This window comes from Crinia signifera, chromosome 9 (genome assembly GCF_055691185.1).
Source record: "Crinia signifera chromosome 9, ASM5569118v1, whole genome shotgun sequence".
Classification (NCBI taxonomy): Eukaryota; Metazoa; Chordata; class Amphibia; order Anura; family Myobatrachidae; genus Crinia; species Crinia signifera.
The window spans coordinates 27,389,983-27,401,590 of NC_139225.1; the positions used below are offsets into that span (position 1 = coordinate 27,389,983).

General features: G+C 43.6%; 1 pseudogene; it reads left to right on the plus strand.

Moving 5' to 3' along the window:
• The first annotated feature begins 1,418 nt into the window (after nt 1-1,418).
• Nucleotides 1,419-3,942, plus strand: LOC146036814 (beta-1,4-galactosyltransferase galt-1-like; annotated as a pseudogene).
• The last annotated feature ends 7,666 nt before the right edge of the window (nt 3,943-11,608 follow it).

Sequence of the window (11,608 nt, forward strand, 5' to 3'; positions counted from 1 at the left end):
GGCCCCATTGATTTATCCACTTTCAGTTTTGAGAGTTCTGTGAGGACTTTCTCCTCTGTAAATGTACTTGTCTCTCCCTCAGTTTTCTGACTATACTTGCAACTTAACTGTGGCCACTTCCCCTCTCTTTCAGCAGTGAATACTGAGCAGAAATAATTATTAATATTATCTGCTATTACATTGTCCCCCTCAAGAAAACTTCCACTCTCTGTCTTCAGTCTAATTATTCCACTTTTTGTTTTTCTCCTTTCACTTATATACCTAGAAAAAGTTTTCCCCCCTTTACCCACTGACTGGGCCATTTTCTCTTCAGCCTGTGCTTTTGCACATCTGATTACCTTCTTAGCCTCCTTCTGTCTAACAAGATACACCTCTTTTTCCTCATTCTTCTGCGTCTGCTTAAATTTCTTAAAGGCAAACTTTTTTGCTTTCACAATACTTGCTACTTCTTTTGCAAACCACAATGGCTTTCTTTTTCTTGTGTTTTTCCTAACTCTTTTGACACAAAGTTCTGTTGCTTTTAGAATTGCACTTTTTAATTTTTCCCACTTATCCTGCACTCCTTCCAAGTTCTTCCACTCTGCCAAAGAATCCCTTACAGAGTTTCCCATCTCTACAAAATCAGCCTTCCTGAAATCTAACACCTTTGTTTTTGTGTGCGATGAGTCAGTCTCTGTCTTTATTTTGAACCATACTGCTTGATGGTCACTGGATCCCAGATTTTCACCCACATTTATGTCAGATATTCTGTCACCATTTGTAAGTATTAAGTCTAATATTGCGTCCTTACGAGTGGGCTCCCTCACCAATTGCTGGAGGGATGCTCCTTGCAAGGAATTCAGCATGTCCCTACTTCTGGTGGAACTTGCAACAGGCAGCTCCCAGTTTACATCAGGTAGATTAAAGTCTCCCATGATTATCACCTCTCCTTTTAATGCCATTTTATTGATGTCCTGCAATAGGCTCTTGTCTAGTTCCTCTTCCTGACCTGATGGTCTGTAGATCACCCCTATACGAAGAATCGCCTTCTCCCCTGTTTCTATGGTCACCCAAAGGGCCTCCGTTTTTTCTTCAATACTTTGTATTAAGGTAGTCTTTATATATTTTTTCACATTTGTACATGGTACAAATAGAAAAAAAGTGAATCTGAAGAAATAGCGCTCAAAGGTAACTATGCCCCAAGGTGAATAAACCTTGTACAGGTAAAATATAAAACCAGGTGCAACTTGTCAGATGTTACAGGTTGATTGCATATGATGAGAAATGTGGATGATCCAGATTATTCAAATATTTTCCAATTCTCCCCTATTCAACATACAGGGGAGACATAATAGAAAGCAACATGGTGCAGATCACTTTGATTAAAAGCGGTTTTAATGTGGACAATGCACTTCCAAATTAGTGACTTGTTTAAAAGCATGAACAATGTGGCCCCAGGCAAGCAGCAGGCATATGATGTAAATGGGTCCTCCTCCAGTATGGGTCCCTTGATCCAGAAGCAAGGGGGCTCAGTCCAGGATTCACCGTCGCCGCACAGCTCTTTTCAGGGAACCACAAGTCAGGATAGTGGGAGAATCACACTTAACGTGTTTCGGAAATTGTTCCTTCGTCAGAAGCGTCACGCGTAAGCATCATGTGTAAGGGGCAAGTATAATGGGGTCTAGTATTTTGTTGCATAATATGTAGAAGTTGTATATGATGTGGTACACTACACTCAGGGACATGCCCCCTATTGAGTGGCCACACCCCCTTTTCCAGAGCGCGCCTTCGGTGCGCGCACAACTACATTCTTTACTTTTTTCGCCAAGGTGGGCCTGTGTACTTTAAACGCCAGGGCCTATTTTTAATCCCCATTCCCGCCCTCTCTCTGCTCTCGTCACTCCCTTAGCATGTACACTGGCACCACTAACACCCTCCCCCTCCCAAACCCTCTCATATCAGGGTGCCCCCCCTGTCATTTTCTCCTGGATCCGCCCTTGTCTGCAGCCAGGGCAGGATTGCCGGACTGCGGGGAGGTGACGGTGAGCAATCCTGTGCTCAGGTGGGTCACCTCCTGCCAGGTGCTCAGTCCCTGTTTCACAGCAGGTGCGCCCAAGCCAGGACAGCGTTGTGGGTAGGGGACCGGAGCTGCGGGTCGATCATTGCATCCCCTGTGTGTTCTAACTAGCATAATGAGACGCACAGCATTCCCCTTAGATATGTAAATCCTATGCCCTCGCTCGTTCCATAGATGTGGGCTCCTGGTTCACACTCAGCAGCCATTTTGTTAACCCGCTCCGTGCTCAAGTCTGACCTGCTCTTACTGTGTATCTTTCATACTTAGCATAATTCTGGGTTTAACCAGTGTAGTGTACTGAACGAGTGGGATACTCTCTGTAGGAGTTTCCACAGGGGTCTACACATGCGCATATTCTCACATTTGCATGCGCAGACCCTCCTCATTGGCCGGGGGAGAAAATTCACGCCTGGCCTACCTTGTCTCAATCACCGTCTCTGTTCAGCACTGCAAAACACTTGTGGCACCTTATAAATAAGATGTAATACTAATCTATCAGCCAGAAACAGTACCGCTCTTATATCTCCACTGGTCACAGTAACATGTGGCACCATCCACTGGCTGAGTATAAAACAGGTGTGGAAAACAGAGCACGTTCTATACTTTTATCACTTTGCCTTCTCACATGTTTCCTGTGTTTCTCCCCCAGTAACTCATTTCCTGATACGATGACCATCATCACAAGGAAGAAGCTAATATACATGTCTGCCTTACTGACTGCTGCCTTTCTACTGGGATATTATACTAACTCTTTAAACACCCGGTTGGATCACTGAGATCTCCGTGTATCTGCTGTGAACATAGACTAACCACCGACACTATTACCCCACTGCAAGACAACCGGACATTTATCCTAGCCCCATATTTCGAACCCCGAATAAATGATAAACGTGCAGTCCGTATCCTCGCCATTATCCACCACACAGAAGTGAAGGAGCTGTACTGCTTTTTTGTTGTACCGTTACCAAATCGGTGAAGGTTTCCCAGGCTCAGATAGACATACACACTGATCGGTTTGAGTTTCCCTACGGCACAACGGACCTGGTCTGTAAGGAGCCACCAGGCTGTTACGCCGAGTACCTATCTGTCCATACATCTCCTACGGGGAACATGATGCAGTTACCTCTGTTCCAAATACAAAATCTGGACATTGAACCGCTCTCTGCCAACTTCACGGTCTGCATTTCCACCATGTTTGAGAATTATAGTAAAATCTTACAGTTCATACAGGCGGTGGAGATGTACCGGATACTGGGGGCACAACGGGTCATGATCTACCTCAATAACTGCAGCACCCAGGTGGAAAAAGTCATTCAGTACTACATTGCAGAAGGTGTTGTGGAGGTGATACCTTGGCCAATTCACCGGTATCTAAGAACGACTCGAGCATGGCACCATTCTATGGATGCCAAGGATATTGGGTATTATGGTCAAGTGGCAGCACTCAATGACTGTGTCTATCGGAACATGTACAGGAGTAAGTTTGTGCTGCTTAATGACCTTGATGAAATAATTCTGCCAATTAAACATGGGACGTCCTGATGGAAAGTCTCCAGCAACAGAACCCAGGAGTTGGGATTTTTCTCTTTGAGAATCACGTGTTCCCTCAAACTGTCACCATTGATGGAAGCTTCTCCAACATCTCATCTTGGCAGAGTTTGCCCGGATACAATATACTGCAGCATGTTCTCCGAGAGCCTAGAGGACCAGGCTATTTAAATAACTAAAAAATGATTATGGATCCGAGGAAAGTCATTCAGACATCTGTACACACTGTTCTAAAATCTATTGGACATTACAAAATAGTCTCTTCTGAGACAGCCCTGCTTTACCATTGCAGAGCGCCTCGTCAGAACACATTTTTAATAGAAGATAAAACTATTTGAAGATATAACGCTTCATTGATTAGAAACGTTAACAAGGTCCTGAGCCGAATAGATTTGCATCAGTAAGTAAATGATCATTGTAGCCTATGACAGCGGTTCCCAAACTGCATGCCGTAGCTCCCTGGTCTGCTGCGGATCACTTGCAGGGGTGCCTCAGGATGGTGGTCCAGAACCAATTAAAATTATTTATGGTTCATGAAATAGGCAAAATCAGCGCATGTGGCTTCCAATTATAAAATATGAGTATCCCTCACCACATAACTGTATTGGTATCCGGACTCATGATAGATTGACTCTAGGTTGACAGTCAAAAGGTCAACATGAAAAGGTTGACATGCATTTTTGTACAAAATTTTGAGCCGAAGGGCCAACTACGGTGTGGAGGATGGCAAGCGTAGCGAGCCATGCGAGAGGACGTGGTATACTTAGGCGGTGTCCATGGCGACCTACGTCAACATAGACACAAAAACTATGCAAAACTCATGTTGACATTTTTCATGGCAACCTTTGAATGTTGACCTTTTGACCCTGTTGACCTTATCACTGTCGACCTTTGGACCCTGTCGGCCTTATGTCCCTGTCAACCTTTTTTGTTGTTGAGCTTTGGACCCTATGCAATAGATAACACCTATCCTTGTGTATCAATGACTATTTCCCTTCCTCTTTGACTGTCTGTAGCTTCCCAGTTTGTTGTATCACTGATTCCAATTGTAAATCGCAATGGAATTTGATGCGCTATATAAGAGATTATTAATAAACTTGTAAGCCCGCTCGAAGCAAATGCTTCGAAAACTAGTCTGCTACTTTGTGATTGCCTCTGTCTTTTTGCATGTGTGAGAGAGAAAGAGATCTGAGGTAACATTTAATAGGATGAGATATTTTAATTTTTGTGATTTTAAGTAAAAAACGTCAGAATTCAAACAGTTTTCTGAAATCACCAATTTAATAGGGTCCGATTTGCAGAAAAAGGGTGTGCAGGGGCAAGGTGCACTACAGTGGCTTGCTGGGCCAGAGGCCATGGGAGCTGGAGGCAGGATAAGTACCAGGGGCGGTGGCTGCTCTCCGCCCACTCACATTGCACAGCCAGTAGAGCCGGAAGAAAGGGTGGGCCCAGGGGGTATGTACATAGTCGCACGCAGGGTGTGCTGATATATCAAAGCTGTGGAATGTGGTTTTTTTTTTTTAAGAAGGATGAGCTCCGCCTCAGGGGATGCTGCCTGTAAGAAACTGTGCAGTTGTTATTGTAAACAGCATGTGGATGGGTGATGGGGCAGGCAGTGGGATGTATGTACTTTGTGTTAATAAGGTGGTATGTGTGTGTATATGCATGTATGTATGTATGTATGCTGTATTTACTGCATGCATGCTTTGTTTATGTGTGAATATGTATGTATGTATGTATGTGTGTGTATGCATTTATATATATATCTGGAAAAAAGTGAGATGGGCGCCTTCTGGTGCAGTATATTAATATTAAAACGGATCCCTCCACCTTAAGTGAATAGATCACCCCTAGTGTGTACAAGTGTACCGTAATCAGTGGTCTCCCAACCACTCTTTCATTCGCTTAATTGATAGGTGCCTCTGGGTGTCTGGTAGCTTCAATATTTCTCAGCTCCGTGTATACACAACAAAACACCTCAGGTTCACAGGAATGGAAAAAGGAATATAATAGCGTAATATTGCTAACACAAATTTATTAAAAAGCAAACAAGACAAAATTTGCCCGTACAATAAAAAAGATTTTTAAGAGCTTATCTGATGCATTGGATGAGGTCATTCAGTCATCGCATAGGTAAGAGTCCCTCTCTCAACGCGTTTCATCCCCCGCCTCAAAACGGCTTGGACTTCCTCAGGAGTATAAGTCCTCTCTCAAAACAGGCTTCTATTTATACCACTTCTATGGTTGTGGATCCCGCCAAATCGCGGTTCTCCACTCCCTCTTCCGGTTATGTGGAACGCATACGCGTCACTTCCGGAAATCCCGTGACACGCACGAGACTTCCGGTTCTAGACGCGACTTCCGGGTTCTTCCCCGGCATTCAGAGCCATTCATAGACTCTCTGGCTAAATGGAACGCACGCGCATCATCACCAGAAGTCCCATGATACGCACGCGACTTCCGGTTTCGTGCGCGATTTCCTGGTTCTGCTGTCACTAGCTAGAACCATTCGTAAATACCTCGGCTGTCATGGTAACTTGATCCTCCCCCTACCTACACAGTGTATGGCATGGGAGGGTACTCAGCCAATGGTATTGCCGATATGTGTTTAGACACAGATAAATGTATACATATACAAAAGGGGGGGCCGGTGTCTAATCAGTGCATTCATGGGGTTGTAGGTCACAGTGCCCTCCCACGAAATTCCCGATATTACAGTCCGCCCCTCTCTCTTCTGAACATTTCGGATTTTAGTTCAATATAACAGCAGTATGGAAAAATATAAAATACATAAAAAATTATATATCACACATCAGAACGATTCACAGAAGTACACAAAAAACATCAAATATCATAAAAACCCGATAAAATGGGGTAAAAAAGGCTTATAAAATGCTTTATAAAAATGGTGCTAATTCATAGTTGTCGTTAAGCCCATTTGGGGTTAACGTACCAAGTTCATAAATCCAGAACATCTCCCTTCTGGATAAAAGATTCTCCCTATCTCCTCCCCTTGGACCTAAAGTGACATGCTCCAGTACTTTGAATTTTAGATCTTCTACATTCCCATTATGGGCCTGTACAAAATGTCTCGGAACTGTGTGACCATCTGTTTTGTTTTTTATACCTCTCACATGTTCCTGAATTCTCAGTTTCAGTTGGCGTTTCGTTTTGCCAATGTACTTGAAACTGCATGTACACTCTAACATGTATATCACCCAGCTACTATTACAGTTAACTAGGTTTTTCAGAGTGTATTTTTTAGAACCATTAAAATTGCTAAAATTCCTAAAATCGGGATGTGCAAATTTGCATATATTGCACTTATTGCATTTAAAAAAGCCTTTCGCTCAGTCCCAGGGGGTGTTTACTCCCTTCTTCTTCTGTTGGAGCATACTTGGTGCTAATGAGTCCTTAAGGTTTTTCGCTTTCTTGAATACTACATCAGGTTGTATAGGGAGGATCTTCTTTAAAATTGGATCTGTCTGTAAAATACCCCAATGTTTCTTTAAAATCCTCCTAATTTCTTGTTCTTGCGAATTGAAGGTTGTGATAAAATTCACCCGTTCTCCTCTTTGGTCCTTATTTTTGTATTTTAGGAGGTCTTTTCTATTCAGTTTTTTTGTTTTCTCCACAGCTTCTTCCAAGATTGTGTCCGGATACTCTCTCTCTAAAAATCTCTTCTTATAGAGTTCGACTTGTTCTTCACAGTCTGTCTCTTCTGTGCAGTTTCTTTTAATCCTTGAAAATTGTGATAGTGGAGTATTATTTTTCCACTGTTTCTTATGATTACTTTTGTAATGAACATAAGAATTGGCATCCACTTCTTTCACAAAATTCTTGGTTATCACTCTCTCCCCTTCATTAGATAGTACCAGGTCCAGATAGTCAACCTTTTCTTCACTGATCTTATATGTAAAGGAAAGATTGTAATCGTTCACTTCCAGCTCCCTCATGAAAACATCGAAGTCTCCTTTCGTCCCATCCCATATGATCAGGATATCATCGATATACCTTTTGTACAATTTGATCTTATTCAAAAAACGGTTATTTTCATATATATTTTTCTTCTCCCAGCTTCCCATATGTAGATTCGCGAAACTGGGAGCGAAAACCGTCCCCATTGCTGTTCCACACGTCTGTATGTAGAACAGCTCTAGGAATTTGAAATAATTGTGACTCAAAATGAATCTCATTAAGGTACACACAAAATCTTTATGGGTGGCGTCCATGCTTTGGTCACCTTCTAAGAATTCTTTACAGGATTCGATGCCTTTCTCGTGTATGATTGACGTGTACAATGACTGTACATCCACCGTTGCCCATAAATAGCCTTCTTTCCATTCTGTTCCCTCTAGGGTCTGCAGTATGGCGGTGGTATCTTTAATATACGAGCTTAAAATTGGTACATGTTTCTTGAGGAATACTTCTACGTATTCTGAAAGGCCAGAAGTGAGAGAATCTGTCCCTGAGACTATAGGTCTCCCCGGGGGATTGTCTAACCGCTTATGGATTTTCGGAAGAAAGTAGAAAACCGGTATAAACGGTGAGTTTTTAATTAAATATTGGTACTCATCCTTACTAATAATTTTTCGATGTAATGCAGTAACCAATATGGGTCTGAGTTTATCTAGGAAGTCTGTCGTGGGATCTTTGGGGAGTCGTTGATACGACTTCTCATCCCCCAAAAGTCTTAGAGCTTCTCCCTCATAATCTGTGCGATTCATTAGGACAAGTCCCCCTCCCTTGTCTGCACTCTTCAGTACTACTTTTGCATTATTTTTGAGGGTTTTTAACGCCTGTTTTTCAAAATTCGTTAGATTCGCTGCTTTCTTTTTCTTTGTTAGATTCAGACCTTCCAAATCCTTCCTTGCTAATTCATAAAATAGGTCAATTTGGGTGCTTTTTGACTCTAACGGGTAAAATTTAGAAACTGGTTTGAGTCCTGATTTAGATCTATCTTCCTCTGTTAGTGTATTCATGGGCTCCCTTTTTGCGAAGTGTCTCTTCAGGGTGAGCTTCCTGACGAATTTATTCAAGTCCGTAAAGATCTCGAACTGATTTAGATCGGAGCTAGGTGCAAAGGAGAGGCCTTTGTTCAATAATTTTATTTCCATTTTTGTCAGATTGTGATCTGACAAATTATAAATGCCTCCATCTCCCATTTTGTATTCTCCTTCTAGGTCCGTATGTTCCTTCTTTTGATATATTCGCTTAAGCCCTCTTCCTCTTGAACCTCGCTTTCTGCCAGTCTTCTTTTTAGTTGTGGTGCTCTGGTCACTACCTCTTTTACTTCCATTACCCTCCTCGGCATGACATCGGAGGCTGTTTTGGATAAAAAATGTCCTTGTTCTGACTTCTGTTCTTCGTTCTGATGCAATAATGCCCCATATCTGTTTGTTGTTTCCAGATACCCCCTTCTTGGAGTCCCCTGTTGTCTTTTTCTGTGTCCTTGTGGTATGGTTTTCCACTCTTTGTATACTCTTTGTCTTGAGTCATCTCTGCGTTCTTTTCCCGTCATGGTTCTGTCATTCCACTTTTTTATTCTATCATTATCATAGTCCTGTTTATCTCTCTTATGCTTTTTTTCTTTAGTACGAATGACTTCCTCCTCAATTTTCTCTAACTTTTTCACAAGTACTATTTCGTTTGCTTTGAAATCCTCACTATTCTTATGTTCTTCCAATTCCTTTTCCTTTTCCTTTATTTCTTTTTCTATTTTAAGTAGCTCTCTACCTTTTTCTTCTACTATCAGTGCCATCAATTTTATAGAGCAGTCATGCAAAGCTTTATCCCACTGTTTAAGAAAATCTTCATTTGTACTCGTAAAAGTGGGTTCTTTTTGGACTCTCAGGCCTCTTGGGACTCTATCCATTTTAATGTATTGGTCTATACTGGCAATATCCCACCATATTCTAATCTCTTTTGCCAGGACCCTTTCTATGTCCCAAAATTTATCATCTATAGATTTATTCCCTGGCTGGGTTGGTGTCTCTGTATTACTAAAGATTCTCTGACAAATGTCCATTCTCCGCGACATCCCTGCTCTGGGTTGGAAGACGTTACTCATATTACACACTGGTTTAAAAGCCAAAGTCTACAGACAGGGAAAACACAATACACTCTGCTGCTTGATGTACCCAGAAAGAACAAAATTGTAACAAGATATTGGTGGTACTAGCGCTGAGTGGATGCCCCCCTGTCAAGTCTTTTTAGGAAAGTTGACACTATGTGTCCGTTTTCTATAGTCCTGCCCAGTTCCTCTTTTTCGAGTGGCCGCTCCTCTCCTGTTGATTCCTGTTCTCGGGAATCTTTGTATGTGAATCTGGAAAAAAGTGAGATGGGCGCCTTCTGGTGCAGTATATTGATATTAAAACGGATCCCTCCACCTTAAGTGAATAGATCACCCCTAGTGTGTACAAGTGTACCGTAATCAGTGGTCTCCCAACCACTCTTTCATTCGCTTAATTGATAGGTGCCTCTGGGTGTCTGGTAGCTTCAATATTTCTCAGCTCCGTGTATACACAACAAAACACCTCAGGTTCACAGGAATGGAAAAAGGAATATAATAGCGTAATATTGCTAACACAAATTTATTAAAAAGCAAACAAGACAAAATTTGCCCGTACAATAAAAAAGATTTTTAAGAGCTTATCTGATGCATTGGATGAGGTCATTCAGTCATCGCATAGGTAAGAGTCCCTCTCTCAACGCGTTTCATCCCCCATTCATCCATTATATATGGATGTTATGTGTGTGTATGTAAAATAAGCTTAATAGTCCCCAATGCCCCCCTCCCGCAATTCGCGGCCCCCCTCCCGCAATTCAGGGCGCCCCACGCACCCCCCTTTCCGCAATTCACGGACCCCCTGCGCCCCCTCCCACAATTCACGCCCCCCCTCCCGCGATTCACAACCCCCCCTCCCGCGATTCACGTCACCCCGCCAGCCCCCCTTCCGCAATTTGCAGACCCCCTCCAGCGATTCACGGACCCCTGCGCCCCCCTCCCGCGATTCTAAACCCGCCCCCCTGTGCCTCCCCCCCTTGATTCAAGGAACCCCCCGCACCCCTCCCGCGATTCACGGAACCCTCGCGCCCCCTCCCGCGATTCATAGACCCCCGCAACCCCCCCCTCCCGCAATTCACTGACCCACACAACCCCCCTCCTGCGATTTGTGGACCCCCGCACCCTCCCACAATTCGCGGACCCTCGCGCCCCCCCTCCCGTAATTTGCAGACCCCCCTGACCCCCTTCCGGCAATTCCACCCCGAGTGGACTCCTGCGACCCCGCTCCCGCATTTCACGTACCCCAGTGAGAATGGGGGATCCGGTACCGCCACAAGCAGGTGCCGCCCCTAGGTGGGAAATCTGGACCTGGCTGCCGCGCTGCAGGTTCCACCACTGCCAGAAGAGGAGGGTGGGGGACACTGTGCAGCTTCTGCCAGTGGGTGAGGGTAAAGTGTGGCAGCACAGGAGTACAGGACGGTGACCCTGAGTCAGTGTCTCCTCCTACTGGGTGGGAGTTAGGGTGCATGACAGCAGGAGGCTGGGTGGTAAACCATTATAGGGGAATGTGGAGAATGTCTCCCACCTGTACCTTGTTAAAGCCCTTGATATATTTGAAAGTTTCTATCATGTCCCCCCTTTCCCTTCTCTGCTCTAAAGTATACATATTAAGATCTTTTAGTCTTTCCTGGTACGTTTTGTGATGTAGGCCATGCAATATTTTAGTTGCTCTTCTTTGTACAGTCTCTAATGTATTTATATCCTTCTGGAGATATGGCCTCCAGAACTGAACACAATACTCTAGGTGAGGTCGTACCAATGACCTATACATTTGCATTATTATTTCTTTCTTTCTACTGCTGATACTTCTCCCTATGCAACCAAGCATCTGACTTGCCTTCTTCATTGCTTTGTTACATTGCCTACCTGCTTTTAAGTCCCCTGAAATCAGTGGCGTAAGTTTGTCTCAGGCGCCCGGAGGCAAGACTTTTGTTTGT